Source organism: Haemaphysalis longicornis, unplaced genomic scaffold (genome assembly GCF_048455015.1).
Source record: "Haemaphysalis longicornis isolate Haplotype H1 unplaced genomic scaffold, Haemaphysalis longicornis Haplotype H1 scaffold_12, whole genome shotgun sequence".
Classification (NCBI taxonomy): Eukaryota; Metazoa; Arthropoda; class Arachnida; order Ixodida; family Ixodidae; genus Haemaphysalis; species Haemaphysalis longicornis.
The window spans coordinates 101,197,107-101,222,187 of NW_027526225.1; the positions used below are offsets into that span (position 1 = coordinate 101,197,107).

Here is a 25,081-nt window from a genome sequence, read left to right on the forward strand (position 1 = left end):
TTGGTTCACAAGGCTATGTACACTTTATTGAAATTTTCTCCATTTATTACCCCAACGGCACCAGACGTCCTTTGGACAGCAGTCAGGATATAGCCCCCTTCCGCAGTTCCGAAGCACACAGTCTGGAAAACCGTCTCCAAAGCATCTGTTGTAAACCACAATGAAAAGATTTGACAATTGCTATTTTCTGTACCTACAAATATCTGTTTTCAATTTCACTAGCAAACAAGCTTGTTGTTTTATTATATAAAATACAGACGCTGACAAAGTACACACACTTCTATGAAAATTGTAAATCTGGAGCAAGAAATCATTAGTTTATTTTAGATAGTTAAAAGCATTATTAGAGGCCACGAACAGCATTTTTACGTTTTGAATGGAATGCTAAAATCCTGTTTTGTGTTCATGAACGGGCGCGCGTGTGCGGGCGTGCGTGCACATATTCAACGCACACTTCCCGGTAGCCCAATGTCTGTTCTACTGCTTATTTCCACACGGATAACACGTAATAAGTATGTTTTATTGACGATTTAGATTCCATGGCCCCACAAACACGTTTAATAAGTTCATCTGCGAACTTCAATGAGTTTACAAACATACTGAGTGGCGCAAATGCACAACGCACAAAAAAGAAGACACGTACAGGCGCCTGTCCGTGCCTTCTTTCTTGTGTGTTGTGTATTTGCGCCACTCAGTATGTTTGTAGACCTCAACCAACACGGCCAGCCACACATTCTCTTCAATGAGTTTTTTTTACAATTACAGAAAATTTCCATGACTCAGGTTATTTGAAGAACTGTGAAGAAGACTCGATGACAGAATCCTCGCATGCGTTAGATTTCTAATCGCAAGCAAAACGATAGAATTCAACACCTTCATTGCCAGCGCTTGGCAATGAAGACAGGCGGCTGCTCATTGAATCCCACGACATCGGCATAATTTCTGTATGGCGAATGCCTCGAGAGGGAGACCACGAATGTCCCACCTAGAGAACTGAAAGGGCAAGATAAGACACAAAAAGGAAAGCGATGCACGACACTGAACAGCGGGCTACTGACGTTGTTGAGAGATATCCCAAGAGAACTGCTGTTGAACGTACCAGAGAGCCCAGTGTCAGAAAAATTCTGCAGAGATTCAGAGAATTATGTACTAATGTGTATCATTCGCATGCCGCCTGTCTTGAGTGTGAGTTTTTTCCAGCCAATTTTTTTGAAATCCTGTCAGACCAATTATCTCCAATTATGTGAGACGTTTGAGTGGCGCCCCCTGGCTCTGACGTCGGCTTAGGCATAGAGTTTCAGCTAGTGAGAAGCTCTAGGGCCTTAAGGACTGGCGCCCCTGTCGTTTGCTATACTCACGCCGCTGCTACACTCCTGCCGCTGTCGTCCACTTGTCAGGGGCAGCAGTGCCCGCGCTAGAAATCGGCCGCTTTAATGCTTTAGTGCAACAAAAAACGTATTTTCAGTAATTCAATTGTTTTGCCCGCGTCTGACTTCTCAGAATAATTTCAAGCTGTATTCTGCACAAGTTTGCAAAACACAAGGAGCGAGAGAACAACTTTCCTGGAGCATCGCTCAGAAGGTAGTGTGCAACTCATCCTTTCTAGCTTATTGCGAGGTTCAGCGCTCATTGCTCCTCAATAAGTATTCAAAATGCGTAGGCTTCCCTAAACTATTTTTGAGATGCTCTTATGATATAATGGTACGCTCCAAGCATAGGGTGGCACACACGCATTGCGCAACAGAAAATAAAATGGCTGTTTTCTATTACTTTTGTAGTCTTATATTAGATAATTGTTTTTTCTGTGCCCAATGCAATAATTTTTCTGCACCGTCACAAACGTCTTATTAAGAGGTTTCGGGATGTTTGGTAGGCTCAGAAATTTCATGTCGATATTTTATTGGTGTTGTAAGGCATACACTACCTTCTTCAGAAATTGGATTTTGTTGTGGCCGCGTACAAGGCAGCGTGCGTTGTTTATTCATATGAAAACGCAATGAGAAGGCTTATGCTACGCAACCGCGATCGCGCTCCAGACAACGTTATCGAGTAGTCGAATGTGGCTTTTGCGCCCCGAATTTCTATTTTATACCCATCGCTATCGTAACAAACTGAATCTCGACCCGAACAGTTATGCCATGATTACGGTTTTAAGGACTTGATATTGCCGCGAACCATGTATGCGTTTGTTTATTTATTGTTTGCTTTTACCGCCCGGCTGCGCCGGTCTGTGTTATCTATGTGCCAAGGGAAGCGCGTGTTCCATTCGTTCTTTCTATGCCGCATGTGTTATCTCTTGTGATAGGGAGAGCGTTCCGAACTAACGTGAACAGCCTAGAATAATCTTCTTTGTTCTGGATGTAAATCGACGGTTCCAGAAACACTCGCACCGAAAGATAGAAGCCTGCAGAGCAGACGCCACGGCATTCCGATCGTCGACGCTCGCTCGCACACGTCACTTGGTTGACTGCTGCTTCGCCGCCTGTGTATTCTTTGAGTTGTTAGGGGAGCACAAGGTCGCTCCAATGAACGTGTTTTCCTTCAAGACAAGTGCGTCGTCTCTGGCTTTGTGAGATCTGGTAGAGGTGCTGGGCACGCATCTTTTATGCTCACTACGACCTCTGCAAGCCCCCAGGCCAGTCCGACTAGAGCCAGCCGCCGACTGCAAGGATTGCCGCCCGAGTTTGGCCTCCGGCCAAAAAGACCCAAGAAAACGTCTGCTGCAACCACCACCATGGGGCAAGAACCAACATCACCAATCGTGCTGTAGCAGCCCCGGGAACCGCCAACATTGCGAGGAGCCCCCGCTGAAGACCCCGAGGAATGGTTGGAGAAGCTGGAGCGCGTGCGGATCTTCAACAGGTGAGACGATGAAGAAACCTTCCGGCATGTTTTCTTTTACTTGGAGGATGCAGCTCGAACTTGGTTCGAGAACCACGAGAGCGCCTTGACCGACTGGACGCAGTTCAAAAGCTTCACGCTTCAAAATCTTAAAGACCTTCACGACCGTGGTGTGAAAAGAACGAGCTGCGCTTTTACTGGAAACTTCAACGCAACACCCGAACGCAGGAGTCGTAATCTTCGTTGAGGAAATGAAGCGGCTATTTCATCGCGCGGACCCGGCTGTGACGGAAGAAAAGAAACTGAGGTTTCTTATGCGAGGAGTAAAGGAAGAACTTTTTGCTTCCCTTGTCCGCAACCCCCCCCAAATTGTTGGTCGAATTCGTGTCCGAGGCGGCCGCCATGGAGAAGACGTCGGAAATTCGCATGAGGCAGTACGACCGTCCCATCAATGCGATAGTTGCGGACATGATCGATTCCGGGGCTCTTAGCGCTGACACGCTACGTGAGACAATCCGCGCTGTCGTCACGGAAGGACTGCGGATACTCTTCTCAACAACGCCGCAACCCCAAGTCACCTCTATGAGCGACGTGATCCGAGAAGAAATTCAACTCGCTTTGGGGACCTCTACCCCTTCCGAAGTACCACGCGAGCCTAAAGCTATGACCAACTCCGCGGCTGTTCGTCGACCCCGCCCTGCTCCAACCCGTCATCAAGAAGTCCCGCCGTACCGCCGTCCACTGTCGCCCACCCGACCCCCTGCAGGCCAAAACCAGGCGCCGAGGAAGACGGACGTACTGCGAACCGGGGATAATCGTCCGCTGTGCTACCACTGCGGAGAGGCCGATCACATCTATCCTCGCTGCCCGTAAAGATGACACTGACTGCGTGGTTTCTCCGTCGACGCCCCACGCCCCCGACCGGGCCAGCGCCCTACTGAGATCGACGAAAGTACCTGTCCAACACCAACCGAGGACCAGCCCGCTTCAACCGATCGCTGTCGCCCTACCCATACCAGTCGCCCAACCGCCGTAGCAATGCTGATTTCGCACGTGGAATGTCCCCCAGCATACGCGGGGGAAACTAAAGCAGCAACTTCTGGGGGTGAAGTTGCACGATGGCGGAAAAATGAAAACCTTCCAACGACGCAAGGACGCCGAAGACCGTGATTCAAGACATGCCCTCATCCCGACGACCCGACGGAACCCTGACGAGACTCCCGAACACGACGACAGCTACACGGCGCGACGCGTACCCAACATGACAGAGACGACCGCCGAGAAGACGGCGACAACGACGACGCACAGTGCCCGACCATCAACACGCGCAAGCAGAGATGCGACGCAGTACGTAGCGATGGCAGTGTTGCTCACCGCCTGCAGGGACGATATGTTCTTGCTACGTCGGCGATCCTCGGGGGTTGCCGGGACGATAGAGATTTCGGCTCCTGTGTCGACTAGCAGGCGTGAGTTGCTTACGCGGTCCACTTCGAGGAACAGGCGGCTGGGTGGAGGGCCGATGTCGTAAGCCACCGTTAACGACTGGCCGGAGCGTTTCCCGGAAACGAGCAAGGTTTAGTGCAGCGGCTAGCACCCGTGCCGAAACGACGGTGGTACCAGCAAACTCGCGTCCTGTCTATCTCGTGACTGGCTTCTCTGGGAAGAGCTTGGCTGTCTTGAAGGGGATCGGTTGCGTCGTTGCTCGCCCTGTTGGGGAGCGCCTGACAGCAAAAGTTGCTGCATGGTCTCGGTAAGTTGTTGCACTGTATCCTCAAGGAGCGACAGTCGATCTGGTTGTTCGTGTGTTCTTGCAACAGCCATGGGCGCGAAGTTTGGAGCAGAGTATTCCGTGATGCAATCGGCAAGTCGCGCGAGCCGATCAAGGGACGTCTCATCTGAACCCGCGGGAACCACGCGCACCGACTGGGGCAGCCGTTGCATAAAAAATTGGCCGCGTATCTGTTTCTTTCGTTGCAAATGTCGGCAAAAGACAATAGTCTTTGTAGACATTTTCTAAGGAAATGCCCCCCTTTGCTTTCCCGCTCACCTCTCATGCTGTTCCTGTACCGTCGCGCTCATCCCAAGGTAAACACACTAAAGGTTTGCGCAAAGCGATTTGAATTTACCGCGTTCTACAGCTACAGGCCGGGTTCCTCTACGCCAGCGTGGCAGTACGGCGGAAACGCGCGTGAATGGAAGCGGCCGAGTACAAGGTTTATAGAACCGCGTGGCCGTGCTCCACGTGCGTTCCAAGCAGAACGTGAAACTAGTTAATGGAACCTTTCGTTACTGTTGCCGCGTGATTTTTCATATGCCGCCAGGAGGCGGCGGTTTTCTGCAGTAGATGTAGATTATCATTTGCTATAGAAAAACCAAGCATCCATGAATTTTTTAATAAAGGAACATTGTAAACATCCCTTGTGTACTAATTTTCTGTCTTATATTTGCGTAATGTCTTGTTCCTGTTCAACTAAGTTGACAAGTATGAACATATAAACCGGGCTTAGACGTTTACATTTGGCTGTGAGTATATCAGACTATAGCGCAATATCAATTTTACTTTGTGCTGGTGGCTGAATCGAATCACAGACAGACAGATGGAAAGAATAGGTTCCTTTTTCTTCGCGATACAAGCGATCCTTTTTTGCGAACAGTTTGCCAGGTGCGGCTGCCTTAAGCGCTGCCGGAATTTGTCGTATTCAGTTTGCACATACAGGGAAGGATTTCAGGATATTTTAAATAAGTTGTCATCTCACTCAGGTTTCTGTCAACTCGTTTTTCGGTGGAATATTTGAGTACATGTGTCACGTAGAAAATTATATAAAGATGTTTGCGACAGTCTGTTCCCGCTACCGCGATATAGAGAACTGTACAAAGAAGGCCCAGGGCAGGATGTACTAAAAAGAGTTAAGCGTATGGCTGTAAAACCGGGGGGAAGTCTTTTTTTTTTCAAACTTCATTCGGGGACACTTACTGTGCAAACATGGTTAAAAGAAAAGTGGTTAGATGCACCGTGGGGTACTGACTGCACAATATGTAAACAACCGGATAACATAGACCACGTTTTTATACACTGATGGATGGCGGTTCACTTTTGGGATGTTATGCAGCAAACTTTAACAAAGACTTCCCACTTACCCCGCATGGTATACGGTATTTACCCACAGAGAATAACGAAGGAGTCCCCTACGATTTAATAATGCTTCTGGGCCTTCACAGCAATGGCGGGGGTGCATGGCGTGGCTCCATGGCGACGTGGATGCCCGACAGGCCCGGCAGTTTCTACGGGAGAGTGTCACGCAGTTCGTAAAGGGGCTGAGAGTCCAGCAACCAGTACCAGATTGGTTGGATTTTCTAGAGCCGTTAATTTCTCTAAAGTGATGATTAAATGACAAAGCCTAGCCGGAGGCATGGCTGGTATGTTTATGTCGGTGTGTGTTGTACCAAATGCAGTGTGGTTATATTTGTGTTGTAAGTGTGTGCTGAAGACTGGTAATAAAGAAAAAAAGACAGACAGACAGACAAAAAAAATTTCTGCGTTTAAGTAGCCCAAGGAAGACTATCGTCTTTAAAAGTTCACGAAGAAGTGGGAGCTGGCTGTCCTGACTCGCGTGCACACCGAGTAGTTGCCTCAACCGGTGCAGCAGTTGGGAAGGTCGTTGGTCGCCCAGCTCTTCCCGACATAAGAGCTGCTGAAGTCTGCTCTCTTCAGGCGCCTCGAGGCGGGCCAGCACTGTCTTCTTGAGGGTGTCGTATTCTCCTTGAAGAGGGGGGGGGGGGGGGGGGGTGAAACTAAAATGCCGTCGATAGCGTCGGCGATTTCTGGGGGCAGGGCTGCGACGACGTGAAGGTACTTCGTCGACTGCGAGGTGATGGGCCGGAGCTGAAAACGGGCTTCCACTTGGCTGAACCAAACTCTTGGATTTTTAGGCCAAAACTTTAGTAGCTTCAGTTCTGTGGCGATGATTGCAGGCGTGGAGGCAGCAGCGTTGTCGTCGGAGCTCACCGCGGCGTGTTCGTTGATACTTTGTTCGGGTCACCAATTTTGTAGCCGCCCGGAACGTTGGCTGCTGAAGGAGGCGAGAAAGCAGACGTGGAGCATGTTTGCAGTTTCAAGACAAGACTGTTTATTTGGAACCCCCGCGCCCTTCAAAAGACAGGGGAAAAAGGCCCCACGAGCGAGCAGACCTCAAAGGCGCCAGGACTAATCCCTAAGCCGCGGTGGCGTCGCTAGTACGCGTCTTCAACAAAGGCGCCCTGTCGTCCAGCCGGCTGCAGACCGGGGAGAAAGGGATGCGCGCGGGTGCCGAGGGGCTTCCGCTACAACTGTGTTTGAATTTCGACCTGGCTGGATTGGCTGCATCGACATTATTGGCGTGCGTTCGAAATACGGCCCCTGTGGCAGTTGCGACCTTCAATTGCCTCGGCGGTTCTTGACGAACTCAATACACCTACTGGACGCGGGCTGAACACGGCTTATGTATGGCTGGGGTAGATGTAGAAACTTTATAGACCATAATCATCGCTGCACCAATGAGATAATCGTCCTCGGTGACAGTATTCGAGCGAGCAGTTCTAGCTCGAGCTGTTCTGTCTTTTCTTCATTCATAGTTATATTTGCAAATAACCAACACCGTATCATGGGGACGCGTATATGCGTTTCCTAGTCAGTGCAGCCATCCGTCACCCGAGCTAGCTTATGGAGGTTATATCACATCATAAACGTACCTAAAGCATACAAAACCACCCGAACTGAAATAAAAAAGAGCCAACACGGACCTGCAATGGTTGAAAACCACGGCGTAGAAAAATATTCAACAGGAATAGCCAAGATCGACCTAAAAGGGGAAAACCCGCAAAAACGTACACGAAGCAGTAGCTTAAACGGAACAAAAAACAACAAAAATACCCGAAATCCCATTTGTAATGCATAAAGATGTCATAAATAGATTATGTGCGTGATAAAAATGTTCATATTGAAATATGACACACCCTTGAAAAAGAAAAAAAAAACCGGTAACGGTATTTGAAACTGGTTTAAGATATTTGCTTAGCAGGAGCGGAACTACTACACTACGAGACTTTCTTTTCTTTATTTCTTTTTTTTACATTTTTACAAGCTAACGACGTAAAAAAAACGCCTACCATGTTTTGGATGGCGGAAAATACTATAAACATGAAATTATATCAATTTTAGAACTACTGGCAAGATTTCAGCATCAGGATTTTCCACTTTATACAACTCACACAGATAGTTCACTTTTTCCCTGGGTGAGCGCATTGACATCCGCATGGCGCACCAGCATTCGAGAACGCCAGATGCTATACGATTCCAAAAGCATAATCACATCCTGCGGTACATCGTCATCATTATTTACACCGAGCAACCTGAATCCATAGGGTGTCACTGGATACTCCTTCTTTAGGGTTCTCATCAGGACGTCCCAGAAGAAAATGAAATTTCACACGCTATAAACACGTGTTCTGTAGTTTCAAGTTTTTGGCAGAGAACGCACAAGTTGTTCCAAGCAACAAAAAGACGTCTCTCTTCCACCCATGATTTAACCTTTATTCTACTTTCAGATAAAACGCCTCAAGAGCGCCACAGATTCGTTTTTAATATGCACTATGTGTGACTTAAATGTATATGGGGACGTAGTTACCGTTTTCACAGTTACAGCATTTTATCGCTAATCAACTGGTGCTAGGGGTATATTTGGATTACCGGCATTGCAATTCAGCGATATTGACCAACTTGTTTGCACACTTTTACATCACTTTATAGTTTAGAATGCATATCTAGCGCTGAACAACTTGGCAAACTTATGTAACGTCACTGAGATAGTGCGCGAGGTAGGCGCGACAATACCTATTTTTTCCCCTTTGGTTTGAAAGGAAGTTCATTTTAAAGACGATAGTCTTTCTTGGGCTACTCAAACCCAGAAATTTTGGTCTGTCTGTCTGTCTGTCTGTCTGTCTGTCTGTCTGTCTGTCTGTCTGTCTGTCTGTCTGTCTGTCTGTCTGTCTGTCTGTCTGTCTGTCTGTCTGTCTGTCTGTCTGTCTGTCTGTCTGTCTGTCTGTCTGTCTGTCTGTCTGTCTGTCTGTCTGTCTGTCTGTCTGTCTGTCTGTCTGTCTGTCTGTCTGTCTGTCTGTCTGTCTGTCTGTCTGTCTGTCTGTCTGTCTGTCTGTCTGTCTGTCTGTCTGTCTGTCTGTCTGTCTGTCTGTCTGTCTGTCTGTCTGTCTGTCTGTCTGTCTGTCTGTCTGTCTGTCTGTCTGTCTGTCTGTCTGTCTGTCTGTCTGTCTGTCTGTCTGTCTGTCTGTCTGTCTGTCTGTCTGTCTGTCTGTCTGTCTGTCTGTCTGTCTGTCTGTCTGTCTGTCTGTCTGTCTGTCTGTCTGTCTGTCTGTCTGTCTGTCTGTCTGTCTGTCTGTCTGTCTGTCTGTCTGTCTGTCTGTCTGTCTGTCTGTCTGTCTGTCTGTCTGTCTGTCTGTCTGTCTGTCTGTCTGTCTGTCTGTCTGTCTGTCTGTCTGTCTGTCTGTCTGTCTGTCTGTCTGTCTGTCTGTCTGTCTGTCTGTCTGTCTGTCTGTCTGTCTGTCTGTCTGTCTGTCTGTCTGTCTGTCTGTCTGTCTGTCTGTCTGTCTGTCTGTCTGTCTGTCTGTCTGTCTGTCTGTCATTCGATTCAGCCACCCGACCAAAGTGAAACGTGAAACAATGCCTGCGCAATAGTCTTATATAGTCACAGCTAAATCTACCCGTCTAAGTCCGGTGTAATGTTAATACTTGTCAACATTGTTGAAGAACAAGACATTACGCAAATATAGGACAACAATTAATACAGAAGTGATATTTGCAGTGTGCCTTCATAAAAAAATATACATGCTTGACTTTTGCAAAATTAAATACTTCATCAACTGGAGAAAAAAAAAACTCACTCCGCCGTCGCCTGCTGTCACCCGCGCCACTACAGCTTCTGGCGCCATTTTAAGAAATCAACCGGCAACAGTAACGAAAGGTTCCACTAGATAGGTTCCACGTTCTGCTTGCAACGCACGTGGAGTAGGGCAACGTGGTTCTAAAAACGTTGAAGTAGGGCGCCTCGATTCACGCGCGTCTTCGCCGTACGGCAGCGTTGGCATCGTGACACCCGGTTTGGAGCAGTGGAACGCGGAAAATTTAAAATGATTTAAGTAAACCTTTGGCGTCTTTACCTTGGGAGTTGCGCGATGCAAGAGAAACGACATGAGAGGTGAGCGGGAAAGCGAAGGGAGGCATTTACTTGGCAAATGTCGGTAAAGACTATCGTCTTTTGACGACATTTGCAACGAAAGGAGCAGATACGCGGCCAATTTTTAACTTCTAATCATAAAAGAAACAATTACGAGTTCAACTGACTATTGCAGTGCAAACTGATTTCACAAACTGATTTTACTGCCTTTCAACGTTTAAAGACGATAGTCTTTCTTGGGCTCCTTAAACCCAGAAATTTTGGACTGTCTGTCGGCCTGTCTGTCTGTGACTCGATTCAGCCACCCGGCCAAAGTAAAACAATGCCTGCGCAATAGTCTTATATAGTTACAGCTAAATCTACCCGTGTAAGTCCGGTGTAATGTTCATACCTGTCAACATTGTTGAAGAAGAACAAGACATTACGCAAATATAAGACAACAAATTGATACAGAAGTGATATTTGCAGTGTTCCTTTATAAAAAATCAAACCTGCCTGACTTTTGCGAAATTAAATACTTCATCAAGTGCAGAAAAAAATTCACTTCGGCGTCGTCTGCTGTCACCCGCGCCACTATAGCTTCTGGTGCCATTTTAAGAAATCAACCGGCAACAGTTACGAAAGGTTCCACTAGATAGGTTTCACGTTCTGCTTGAAACGCACGTGGAGTAGGGAAACGCGGTTCTAGAAACGTTGAAGAAGGGCGCCTAGATTAACGCGCCTCGATTAACGCGCGTCTTCGCCGTACGGCAGCGTTGGCATCGAGACACCCGGTTTGGAGCAGTGGAACGCGGGAAATTTAAAATGATTTAAGCAAACCTTTGGCGTCTTTACCTTGGGACTGGAGGACGACGCAAGAGCAACAACATGAGCGGTGATCGGGAAAGCGAAGGGAGGCATTTACTTGGCGAAAGTCGATAAAGACTATCGTCTTTTGACGACATTTGCAACGAAAGGAGCAGATACGCGGCCATTTTTTTTTAAATTTTTGACATTATAAAAAAAAAATGTCTACGCACAGTCGATGCAGAGGGCGCGAAAAATGAGCGGGCAACTGCAAAAGAACGGAATATATCTCTTACTTTTGTTTGTAGAGCGTCCCGTTGTTGCAAACAAATAGCACGCATGGCTTATTGTAAGGCACTTGATCCCTGTGTTTAATCTTAGTGCCATTGGGCAGTCTGCAGTCACCTGTGTACAGGAAAGTATACAATGTGTATGTCATTATATTGTGGCAAGCTATACTTCTGACGCTGAATTCGTCCTTTTGTATTTTTTTAGTTTGGTGTTGATTGATTGATTGCAGGGTGTAACGCGCCGACGCAACGCAGGCGATGAGGCGCGCCGTAGTGAGGGCTCCGAATTAATTTTGACCACCTAAACGGGATCTTTAACGTGCGCCGAAATCTCGTACACACGGGCGTTTTTGCTTTTCGCCTCCATCAGAAAAGCGGCCGCCGCGGCCGGGAATCGAAAGTTTGGTGTTCTCCCTTGCGATGATGTGATTGGGGGGGGGGGGGGGGGGGGGGGCTTACGCGGCGCGAGCTGCCCTGGGTTATGAGGCGCGCCGTAGTGGTAGGTTCCGGATTAATTCCGACCACCTGGGGATCTTTAACATGGGCCGCAACCTCGAACACACGGGCCTTTTGGCTTTTCGCCTCCACCAGCAGAAAAGCGGCCGCCGCTCTTGCTGTCTGTACCTCTTAGCTATATTGCTGAGCAGCAAGATCTGTTAAAGGGACACTGAAGTGAATTTTTCAAGCTCCCGTTTTTGCTTGCACTGCGTAGACTGGCTCAAATTAGCACACTTTTCATCGTTTATCCGGTTGACAAATCGGTAATTATTTTACACAGCGCGAAAGAAGAAAAACTACTATGCGCGGTTTGCGGCGGCCGCACCAACTAAAGCTGTGACGTTGGGAGGTGGGAGATTTTTTGATTGGACGATGCCCAAGGTTAGCAATCAAACAAGTTTCGGTTTCGGCTTCGGTTCTGTAAAACACAACCGATGGCGTTGTTGGATGGTCATTCTCAATATCTCCGTAATCATCGTACCGCGCTTCTGCCATGTTTTCGGCTGTAAAATGCGTAAGATAAGCCTCCCAGGACGGCTTGGAATCGTAGCATTCACTAGCCGAGGCCTACGCAGTGCATGAGCGCCCTCCGCGTCCCCGCAGACGCTCAAATGGCATGCGCTTTTCCCCCATATTTGGAGCTTGCCTCACTCATGCCTGTATCGTAAAAAGCGTGTTCGCACCAGGCCAAGCGGCTGTTGATTCTGGCCTGTGTCCAATGCCCGCAAGCAGTCGGTGCTAATGGCAACAGCACGCCAACGAGAACTCGCTAGCGCGCCAGTGCCAGCCTGCGCGCGTTCTGTGAACTAGTTCGTGGAGCAATGAAAGTTGCGGCCCAAAAAAAGGTGAACTCAGTATAGAAAACATCGGCTGAAAACGAAAAAGTTCACTTATAAAAAAAAACTGCACCCGCGGCGATTCGAACTCGCGACTTGCAAAACACTTGCGATGACATCCCCAGCGCTTTAAACAACTCAGCCACAGGTCAGGCTCTGCCGACTTTGGTAATATAAGGTATATATTGTATAACCAGTTTACACTTTTATTTAGTTTTGGCATTTCAAGCAGCTTAGGTGACTATTTGTTGTGTTGCGCTCATGCAGTAAGCATCCCCCAAGTTTCCAGAATATATCACGTCTAGTAATTGCATTTCTTAGACGGGAAAGCGTTCGCAGATGCGTAGTCGTGCTGCTGACCGCTGTGCTTGTTCGCCCAGCGCAAAAAAGTGCTTCCCGCACCCTATTTTTACGCTGTACGGTAAAAATATCAGTTGATTTTATTTCCTTAGTACCTATATTGACTTCGCTGACTCTTCTCCCACCTTCAAGAGGCCTTATATTTTCCTACTGGCGTACCAGTAAGCGAAGCGTCGCATGTGCGCTTGTGCAGCGCTTGTGTGAAGCGACCTTTAATTGGAGCTAGATACAGTGTACAAACTAACCAAGTAAAGAAAGGCACATTCTTCCATTCACAAACGTGTCCTGGCTTCGTTTCAACTGAGCGAACGAATTGCGACGACCCGTCGGCGGCCGGCGGACGAAACGCCGGGCCGACTGACTGCCTGAAGGCCGGGGAGCCGTGCAGTAGCGCAGCCAATTGCGAGCTCGGCACCTCCTGACGTCACACGAAAACGCCACAGAAAATGGGCGAGCGTAAAGAGAGGAGGACAGCATTTTCGAATTAATTTTTCTACTACATAAAATCGCGTAAACGCGCCCAGAGTGGTCGACACATGGCCTGGGGACTCCGGACTACAATTTGCGCTAGTAATCCCGCAATGTTTACGTATCACTTCAGTGTCCCTTTAATGGTTCATTTGTTTTGTTGCGAGTGGCTACATAGGCGTGTGCGCTTTTACCAGAGTGACAGCGGGACGTTCTTCTCTCCTTACTGCTATCAGGGCACGCTCTGCAATCAAGTTTTTAAAGATGGCAGTATTTGTTAGGCTACTTAGCACAAAAACTTTGGTCCGTCCGTCCGTCCCTCCGTCTACCCGTGTACGTCTGATAGCGATAGAATATGATGAAGCCGAATAGCTTCACCGCCTTTTTTTAACATATACGGCTCTCATTTCTGTTTTTTTGAAGTATTTGTAGCTGAGTTGCTATTATATGATTCGTTTTAACAGCGAGGCATTTCTTGGTCGAGGCTTTCATGGCACGAAATGTGGTAACGCGGTTGAAGCTATGTGGAGGGGGCAAGGCCTGTCCAAGAGGAGAGCAAGCGCCAAGCACACTGGCAGCCAGGAAAAACGTGGCTTGAACGAAACGCTTACATAGGAACAGCTTGTCTAAACTACTAAGTCCAGTGGCAGTGTTTACACTTCTCAACATTGTTGGGCAAACAGAAAACATTTGAAATACTTCAGGCAAGACACCAGTAAATAAGTGATACTGTCATTGTTATTTTTATTAAAAATACGTAGATGCCTGATTTTTATGATAGAAAGTAAAATATTACACAGAGAAAAAAAAAAAAAAACGAAAGCGCACGCGGCGCCCCCTTGTGGCAGTGTTGCAGGTTGGAAAGTAACAAAAGGTTCCAGGAGATGGCGCGAGCAGTGGAACACGGCAAACTTAAACCGGCGCGAACGGTAAATGACCTGCTGGCTTTGAGAAGTTCTATGAAAATTAGCCTTGCAATTAGGGAACGCCAGGCACATTAGCTGTTAACATCAACGTTTGGTGATGTTAAACGGGTTCTGAAAGTCGTTTTGAGCACACTAAATGAACAAGCGCAGTCGTTACGTTGGGTGGCCAACGTCATCTGTGCCTACTAAAACTTTTTTTCGTGCAGCGGAAAGCTCGCACTTTCGTTGCAAAGTTTGTCGCGCCTTTGTCACCCTTTCCTGTGTGTTTTTGGGCACAGCCATTTAGGCGCATGTACGTCATCGATCCTCCCATGTGCGTCACGAAGCAGAAATCCTGCGATTGGACGGCCTCTTCTCGCACTTCCGGCGAAGAGAAGCGGTGTCTGCTCAGCGTCGGGGGGTTGTGGCCGCACCTGGGGTTAATTAGCGCTTCCTGCAGCATGCTGTACATCAATTGCGCAAAACCTAACGAAGACAGGAGAGAGACGACACGAGAAAGAGCGCACTTTCAACAAACTTTATTAAGAAGAAATCACAGATTTATACTGCCCACTCTTTGTCATACACAGTCATCCAAAAAAACCAATGAACAAACACCTCCTCCCCTCTGCGCATTATCACACTCTTAGGGCACGTGCCGCTGCTATTGCGGTTTCACGATAAATCGTTGTCTTGCCCAAGGAAGTACATCTCCTTTTCCATAAGTGCGAGGGAGGGAGTGCTTACACAGCTGTCCCCAGCACGTGCTATTTCATTGGCCTCAATGATCTCGCGGGTCGTTTGGTTCTTGTTCATTGCTACAATATAACACTTATTAAACAGGGGGGTACATTTGCGATCCCGACAGTGGATAGCGAAATGACCTGAGTTGGCATTTTTCACATTGTTGGCACGTTCGCGCAGGCGACCATTAATGCACCTCCCCGTTTGCCCCAAGTATATCTTTTTGCAGTCTAACGGAATGACATACACTACACATGTAGCGCAGTCAACAAACCTAACCCTGTGGTTGACTTCACAGGGTGGTTTTTTGTATTTACAGTAGCTCCTTTTGCACAAGTATCCAAGCTTCACGGGTGCGAAAAACACGACATTGACATTAGCTGTGGCTCCAATCTTTTTTAATCGGTGCGATAACCCATGCTTGTACGGAATGACTGCATATTTTTGTTTTTCTGACCGTTTTCACAGACCCGCTCACGCTTGGAAAAGACCCGCTTGGAAAAGATATAAACAATTAGCTCGTGAATCAGAAAGAACAATCCAAGAAGCAAAAAATTATTATTTTAATGATACGCTGCCTAATTTGTTGAAATGTCATCCCAAAAAGTTTTGGCATACAATTAACCCGAAATATGTCGATGGTGTAGTTATTCTGAAGGATTCAAACGGTCTCACTGTGCCCAATGAATTATGTCCTGATATTCCGAACAAAACATTTAGTGACGTTTTTGTCGATGAGCCCCCACTTGATGAGCCCTGCACAGTTTCTAGTTGCACGATAACGCACCCAAGCGAGCCTATAACCGTCACTGTTACAGGTGTACTCCGCGCTATTGACAGGCTCCCTCTAAACTCCAGTCCTGGACCGGATGGTATCAGCACAAAACTGCTGAAACTGCCTTCCTATGTACCATCGTACTTGTTGTCGTTAATATTTCAACAATCACTGGATACCGGCTGCCTTCCTGATGATTGGAAGTTTAGTCATGTTGTAGCCATATTTAAATCTGGTGAGCCATCCGGTCCAAGCAATTACCGCCCGATATCACTCACATCAGTTTGTAAGCTTCTAGAGCATATAATTTACTCTCACATTATGTGCCACCTTAATGCAAATAATTGGCTATCCGAAAATCAGCATGGTTTCAGGTGCAAGCGCTCCTGCCAAACGCAGTTGTTCGAACTAACTACAGATTTACAGGATTCTTTGCACAAATCACTTCACACCGACGCAATACTTATTGACCTGTCCAAAGCATTCGATCGGGTAGCCCCTAAACGGCTAATTAGTAAAATAAACAGACTCCAGTTAGATGAAAAAACCAGCCAATGGATTAATGAGTTTCTATGTGGTCGTACTCAATCAGTACGTATAAATGATAACCTATCTGATTCCTGTCCAGTTATATCAGGGGTTCCGCAAGGATCGGTGTTGGGCCCGTTATTATTTCTTATATATATTAATGACATAGCCAGTAATATTAATTGAACAATACGGCTGTTCGCCGATGATTGTGTGATTTATAGACAAATCTGCACTGTGGGTGATGTAGCGATTCGGCAAAAAGATTTGAATACCCCCGCGGAATGGTGTAGCGTATGGAAAATGGAAATCAATGAAGAAAAAACCAAACCAGTGACTTTTTCTTCCCTGTTAAACCCTCCATCTAACATATATACGCTGCGCAGTAGCATAATTGAACGAACCCCTTTTTCCAAATACCTCGGTGTGATTTTCACATCCGATTTAAGCTGGAATATGCACATTGAACATATCACTAATAAGGCAATGAAAAAGCTTGGTTTTCTTAAGCGCCGTTTACATCTAGCAAATAGTGACACAAGACTTCGTGCGCACATTTCCATTATCCGAGCTACACTCGACTACGCCTCAGTTATTGGGCATCCTCACACCACGTTCCTTATACACATTGCATCGAATCCATCCAAAATAAGGCGGCCCGTTTCATTTTGCGCACCTACTCTCCTTATCATAGCGTTTCGGCATTAAAACAGTCACTTAACCTTCCTGATCTGAGCACGCGCCGAAAATTTTCCGTTTGTCCCTTTTTCATTCTCTCTACTATTCCAATTCGTCTTTTTCAACAACTCAGATTCTTCCCGTCCTTATGTGTCCACCCGCAATGACCATACATGCAATGTTGCTCCCATATTTTCCAGGACAAAAAAACATCAAAATTCCCCTCTGGTATTGTCTATACAGGAGTGGAACGTTCTTCCTCAAAATATTGTGTCTCTAACTAACACTTCTGCTTTCCAATCTGCGTTGGGTGCGTTTTTAAATGTATAAGATATTTTCACATCTATCAGATGTACAAATGCCACTTTTGTCAGCCCTTTGATTTCATTGATTTGTTTTGTTGTTGTTGTTTTGAACAGTAAGTTATTTCTAAACCTGACCCCCGCGAGTGCCTGGTTCAGTGGTGTGATGCACTGCAGATGTTAATTGCCCTCTTACTCTCTCTCTTTCTCTAATTTTTTTTTTGTAAATTGAACTATTTACACGGATATGTCTGACTGCCGTTAGTAGTTTGTATTGATATGTGTTGAGTTACATTGTTTGAATTGCAACCCCCCCCCCCCTATGTAAAGCCCTTTCGGCCTTTAGGGTATTCAAAATTAAAAAAAAAATATATACCCTTCTTTGATTCTTTGAGGACATCATGCGCAACAGCCGTAAAACTGTGCTCGGGAAAACCTGGTCGCTCAAGGCGGTCAACTTGCATGGTTAGGCTTTCGTTCATTTTGTGAGGCGAGGAGGTGTTTGTTAATTGGTTTTTTTGGATGACTGTGTATGAGAGAGAGTGGACAGTATAAATCTGTGATTTCTTCTATATAAAGTTTGTTGAAAGTGCGCTCTGTCTCGTGTCGTCTCTCTCCTGTCTTCGTTAATTTTTTGCGCAATTGGAGTACAGCATGGATTACCAACTCACACAATCCTACATCCTGCAGCATGCTTACACGCTATCGTGTTTTGTATATTTACCTTTTTTGGTGTTTCGTGCACGGATTCTTTGCCGCTTTCAAAGGTCCTTTTGACATGCCGCTGGCTGTAATTCCGGCAACACCGCTAAACAAGGCCCCCCACAGGTGGGGCGGTATGTGGGACGGCGCTTCTCGGATAAACAGCGTGCGAATTGCGTGAAAGAGAACGAGACGCATACGCTTCTTCCCGTGCGGCTGATGCACCCTTTATAACAGTGCGTTAGCCGTCACGTGTTCTCCACCGCTTCAAAAAAATTAGCAGTGGCTTAGCTCGGCTATGCCAGGATATACGTAGCGTGAGCTAAGCGCCTCAGGTTCAGGTGGCTATTCTTAGCTTTCCTGATTGTCTAGGATTTGCTTGATTATCATGCTTACTGTTGCTTCAATGGCCCACACACGGTATACGCATTATGTGACACATGTATATTTATCAAGCGGCTCAGGCGCAGCGTCACCAATGTCCCCAGAGCTAAGCTTGTTCCGCAGGCGCCTGCCGGTGTTGCTGCGACGCACGAGCCATCGGTTCCACACCCGGCCACCTCTCGCATGATCATCAAGTGGTTTTTTCAAACAAAAAACAGCGCTAAGAACGGGACAGAAAGAAGGTGGCTACACACACAGCGCTGTGGACCGCGCCGCCACATCAAGTGGACCGGGCCGCCACGTGCGGAATGGAGGCCGGCGAAGACGCTGGGCGTGTGTGTGAGACGCCAACCAGCGAGAAACGTTCTGTGCGCCGAGTGACGTCACTGCTCCTCGCGCATGCACAGCACGGCTCTCCATGAGCCACCCGAAACTGCTCAACCTCGGCCAGTGTAGCTTACGCTACAAAAAACGTCTCAAGTGCCTCCGCAACCACCGCAACGTTAAGTCAGCGGAGTGCAGAATCGGAAATAACTGGAGACGGCCCTCTGTGGATCGAAGCACCATGGGAGGAAATGCTCGCGTGCCGTCAACAGCGAGGAAAATGACGAAAAGTGGACGAGACGCGAGGCGGTGGAAATGGGCGCTTTTTGATATACAATTTCTCAGCTAATAGTGATCGCTTTACCAAAATTCTTGCAGGAGATGATTGCTAATGCATTGCCCTATTTGGTTATATGTTCATCCATGTATCGGCGGAGGGTAGTGCAGGACTTTTTACGTCAGAAAAGCAACGATCTTTTTTTCCTCTTTTTTGCATGGGCCCAGTACTAATAAAGTTTCTGTGGGCCGAGATGATGCGTTGCACCGTAAAATGAGGTCATCTTTCGTAATATGATTTCTAACAGAATTAAGAAAGCTAGTATAACGTCTATGCATTCAGACGCGTAGTGAAATTGCCTATGCTATCGTTCTGATCTGAAAGGGATAGAAGTCAATCAATCAATCAATCAATCAATCAATCAATCAATCAATCAATCAATCAATCAATCAATCAATCAATCAATCAATCAATCAATCAATCAATCAATCAATCAATCAATCAATCAATCAATCAATCAATCAATCAATCAATCAATTAATCAATTAATCGTATGGCAATTTGAAAAATCTGTAGGCAGATCACGTTGTAAAAACCAATCTTAGTAAGGGACACCCGGGCGCACAAAAAATATGCGTATAAATTTTTACCTTCGGTGGCGGCTTACTGGACAAAGGAGGCTGGCCACATCCCGCTTTCCATATCGTGTTGCTCAAGTGTTTACCCTTCCTTGGTGACCTATCAGCTCAAGTCCAAGGAATTACATATAATCTTGGGAGTCTTTTATCGCAGCTACGGATAGAAAACACTACAGATGACACACGACGCCGAAACCTTATCGGATGATTATAAAAACATAGCGTATAAACAGAAATTCTTGTGAATGGTTAGGGTATTTGCAACATTGATCTTTACAATAGCGTATGTAACGCATTCTATGAAAAGATGGGGCACTGAAATCAGCCTATTACGGACCGAAAAATTAAACTACTTGAATGCTAGTTATATCTTTTTATTTAAGCGATGGGTTTTCCGCAAATGAAGCAAGGAATTTTCTAGAAAAAGCTTGTCTGAGGATGGAAACTAGAAAGGGCTTAATGCATAGAAAAGCAACGACATATTTATACAAAATTGCCTCTATGTTAAAGAGCTCGCCCCCCCCCCTTCCTCCGCTTTCCCCCGGAAAAAATGGGTATCACATAGCATGTCCAATAAAATGCACAGAAAGCAAGAGGTTTTCTCGTCTACTATAAAAGGCAATCTGCACTACGTCGCACAGAAATTACGACTGACAAGCAAGGTTGCATGCATAGAAATATGAAAAGCAAGTCCATTGTGTCGGACCCCATGACGTTGTTTTGCGGTTCAAGATGCACAAAATCAGAATAAACAAAATTCTAATTTAAGCATATTTGGCATATTATCACACCTTCAGATGCGAAATAACGCATTTTTAGAAAAAAACACAGGTGCAAGATAACGAGACTTACGCCCACAGAAAACAACCCGGTTTGATGCAGTACAAACTCCGTTTGTAGAGCAAATGCTGAGGAAAGCCACACCACCAAGAAGTGTCTTCAAAAACATGTTTAGAGGCCTCTGTTATTTTGATTATTTTCTGGAATGAAAATGCGGGTATTTTATTCCAAATCACGTGATTTGATAAAAGCAATGTGCTTTGTGGCACCTGCCGCAGTGGTTCCGTGGCTAAGGCGTTGTGGTGCTGAACTCAAGGACTCGGGTTCGAACACAGTCACGGCGGATGCTTCTCAAGTGGAGACGAAAAACGAAATACCAGTTTACTTCTACTTTAAGAGTGAATGCGCTGATTCATTGCTGGGTGCCGCGATGTAGGCCACGCATCTATTATTATTCACGAGTTCATTTACGCATTCATTTACGCATTCATTGCCGACTACCTACACAGCCAGGACCGTCTAACGCCATGCGTTCACGAAAAGAAATTATGCAAAACTAGTGGAAGTAACTCATTAAATCGTTCTAATAGCTTAAATGTAAAGAAAGAGGTGGAACAGAATGTCGAAAAACCAAAAAATAAAAACAAAAATACAAAAATTCCAGCAATGAGCTGACAATATCAAAAGCATGCGTCTCATACATCTCCTCCAAAAACCGAAGACTAAACAAATAAGACTCTAGCGCAAGAACGTTCGAAATACTAATAAATTTGTGATAATGACTAAACCGTTTAACGCTTGCAATTTCACAACAAGTTATAACTGGCGGAAGTAACACATATAATCGGTATAATAGTATAAATGGACGTGATTGGTCGAAGAGAATTAAGAAAAACGAATAAATAAAAAAAAAACAAAAAAGTGCCGCAGCTTCCACTTGTGATGCAAGGTTAGAGAAGCAGCAGAGCTGGCGGCCCCTGTCCCTTCGTCAGAAACCCGGCTGTTACGCCTCACATGGAGTCCCAAACTTGCCGCTGAAAGCTCTCCACGACTGGCAGGCCCGGATTATTTTGTCCACAGCCTTTCACATATCTCCCAAGGTAAGCCGCGTTTACACGCGCTTTAGCCCGCGGCAACCTACTTCGCAAACTCGGTGTCTGTGCACTCCAGGCGCGAACGCATGGGAACTGGCGAAGAGAACAGCACGTGAGAGATCACGCCACGAACGCTTGGCAGAGTGTTCTCGAAGGTCGAGCAGGCCGACGCCCGGCTCCTCACGAGTCTCACGCTCACGCGGGATCTGTATTTTTGTTTTGTATTTTTTGCGAGCTCCTCACGTGGCGCAGGCCTGGACGACGCCGGGTGCTCCTCCCGAGGCGCACGCTCACGTGCGCTCGGCTGGGCAGAGCTTTTTGTTAACGCTCGGAACTGAAAGCCTAAACAGCTCTGCTGGTAGAATAAAATTTTCATAGGAATAATCTGACGAAATAAAAAATATGCGGGTTAAACTTATCGTTCAAATCCGAGCACTAAAAGAAAAAGAGCCCGAAATAGAACATTCAAAATACCAATAAAAAAAGGGATAACGTACCAACCCTGCGCTGCGCCTTGCATCTGCAGAACAATAAGTAAATGGCGAAATAAAGACAATCGGCATAGTGGCATAAAGTTACTTCATTGGCGAAAAAAACAACATGACCTATGGTCTTTGGCTCTTCATCATCATCAGCAGCAGCAAGAGCCTGTCTACGCCCACTGCACGGCAAAGGCCCCTCCCATAGATCTCCAATTATGCCGGTCCTGTGCTGACTACGACCAATTTTCCCACGCAAACTTTTAGATCTTATCTGCCGACGTCACTTTCTGCCCCCCCCCCCCCCCCCCCCCTTCTGCCATGCTTGCCTTCTTTAGGGATCCACTGTTACCCTAAATGACCAATGGTTATCTCGCCTTCCCATTACATGCCCTGCCCACACCCATTTCTTCTTCTTAATTTCTACTAATATGTCCTTAACACGCGTTTCTTCCCTGACCCACTCCGCTCTCTTCTGGTCCCTTAATGTTCCACCTATCATCTTCCGTTTCTTTGCTCTCTGGGTCGTCCTCAATTTAAGTTGAACCCTTTTAGTGACCCTGCAAGTTTCTGCCCCGTAGGAGAGTACCGGTGAGATGCAGCTGTTTGGCTACTCACAGCCAAATACCTTAGGCTATGGCTACTCATAGCCAAATCTGGCTGTAAAGAACCCACCTTCTAGATAAGCGGCATAAAGATGCTACGCGTTATTAGACAATTCTGTGAGTTTCTGCAGATATTTTCAGTTGTCGATTATCCAAAACGTAAACCTCCGAATTTCATGTATCCTTGTTTTCTTTCATTGTGTATAAATAAGAGCAGTTCGTCTTGTCGAAAGACGTTTTATAGCTTCATGAAAATGTTTTCATCGTGATACCAAACCAGGCGTACTTTAGCACAGCGGAAACCCGAATATTGAAGACTGTTAATAACTTTAAGCACCCAACTAGCATTTACTGTGTCTGCGATGACACTATTTCTTAATATTTCTAAAAAATCTTCGAAGTACTACTTACCTGAAAATAGATTTCCCAAATTATTTCATTCGGCTGCTGCGGGAAATTTCAGCATTAACAAAAGCTTGTATTTGTAAATGTGGCTTCGCAGCGACGACCTAGTAATGTGCTTTTACTCTACTTAAGAGCACTGAAATCACGAAGCTGGCTTTCAAAAGACAGAAGCTGAAATGTGATGCATTCGTCAGCCCCATTGTGCTTCCTTGCGAAAAGCCACGTGCATCCAGCTACGCTTAAAATTTGAAGAACTAGAAAGTGAGCGCGCTGACAGAAGCGGCCTTGAGTTCGACTCGAACAATGCATGGAACCGGATACGTATAAGAAAGACTGGCGGCTTGAATATGGGCATATGTGCAGCCTAAATTGAAACGCACCCGAATATAAGGCTAAAAGACAGGTTTCTATTTTAAGCAGAGAAAACAAAACTATGTGACAAGGGTGTCATCTGGAAGTCGAGCTGGAAAGAAAGTGGGCCGCACCTGTTCGGCAATAGTTACAAGACGTTGCAACTAAAGCAAGGTACAGCTGCTACGACCTAATAAACCGCGTGAACGTCAGTGCCAACTGCATTTCTTTTTAAAGGGGCTATAAAGACAAAATACGTTTTTTTTTCACTTTGTAACCACTATCCTTTGGCCAGTCACTTAGCTTGATTCCAGCCACAATAAAACGCTATTTCATCTTGGTGGTGGAAGCGCTCACACAACAAAGACGAAAGTAAAAAACTGAGGCAACACGACGCTATCGTCCCTGTTACTTTCTCGGCTACTTTCGTACCTGTTGCTTCAGCGCTTTCACCACCAAGATGAACGGTTACCCACTATACCTTACTGCAAAACATTATTAAATAAAAAAAAAGACGCAAGAAATAACGAAAGACTCAAATTTTGAAGTACAGTGACGCAGCATGGGCGGGAGTGATGATGTTATGGCCACCACTAACAACAGTTATCAATGCTATACTCGGTTACAACTCAAGAACGGCACCACCTCATGTAGTGTATCACTCCGCCAAAGCGCCGGACCCGTGACGTCAGTGCGCGCGCGTTTTGAAAGGGGTTTGCTATGAATGCGTGATATCGTCTGCCTTGTCTCACGCAGTTTGTTTGCCGTCACTGGAGTCGTTTATAAGCATATTAAGTCCAAAAAATCACGGGAACGGTTCACGCCATGTTCAAAATATTCCCAGTAACGCCCTACTTGCGCCGCGCGGATAAACATCCGGCTACGGTGATAAGGCACAGCGGCAACTTCCGGTGCCGCTGTGTTGTCACCGAGTATACCCGCACGTTAGCATTCAAAGGATACTACCAGAGGCCACAAATAAAGAGTCAACCATGTTTCGTGGCACTGACTTTGGTCAGCGGCCGCCAATTGCACAAACAAGGTTCTGCGGCATCGGAGAGTGGCTGAAAAGTTGCCACAGCTTCATTTTCCCCCTACGTAAGCATTATTTGCTTGAAATGTACGATAAAATGGCATCATTGCTGTTGGAACAAGGCAGTCCTTTTACCAACACAAAACTGCAGTTTCTCTTGATGGCGTCTTGAAGAAATTGAATGAAAAAAAACAGTAAGAAAACGTTTTCACGGGGCAAGTTAAGTTACCGAGGAGTTTAAAATGCCTTAATTATCATACTTGCCATATTATTACGTAAAAGTCTGGTTTGATTTCCGAGCAGGTGAAGGAAAGGCGTCAATACAGTTTTTTTTTTGGCAGGGATGATTTGAATTGTTAATCGCTCATGCTACTTCTTTACGAAACAAAGAATCTGGCATAGTTCATAACTTTCCCGCAATAAATTGAAATTACGATCACACCCTCGGTACGTCGTTTCTTCTGTTGCCAATAGCGGTTTTAGGAGACGGTAACAAAAATAGGCCGCTTATCTGTTCCTTCAATTGCAAATGCTGACGAAAGACGATAGTCTACTGGGGCCCATGGCAAATAAATGCCGCCCTTCTCTTACCCGATCACCTCTCATGCTGTTCCTCTCCCGTCTCGTTTCCCCCCAGACAACGCTCTAGAGGTTTGCTCGAGCCAATTTAAGTTTACCCCGTTCTACTGTTCCAAGTCGGGTCCTCGATGCCAGCGCTGTCGTACGGCGGAGACGAGCGTGAATCGAGACACCCTACTACAAGGTATATGGAACC

At 46.3% G+C, this 25,081-nt stretch overlaps 1 long non-coding RNA gene across 2 annotated transcripts; it reads right to left on the reverse strand.

Annotated features, from left to right (window-relative positions):
- On the reverse strand, nt 1-23,455 carry LOC144162097 (uncharacterized). Of its 2 annotated transcripts, XR_013320612.1 has the most exons (5): nt 22,929-23,455; nt 21,931-21,953; nt 20,412-20,539; nt 11,147-11,255; nt 1-145 (listed from the first exon to the last, which is right to left on the reverse strand). It is a non-coding gene; the product is annotated as an uncharacterized LOC144162097 (long non-coding RNA). The 2 variants fall into 2 exon arrangements; XR_013320611.1 differs by lacking the exon at nt 21,931-21,953 and having other exon boundaries at nt 22,929-23,443.
- Nucleotides 23,456-25,081: the final 1,626 nt, after the last annotated feature.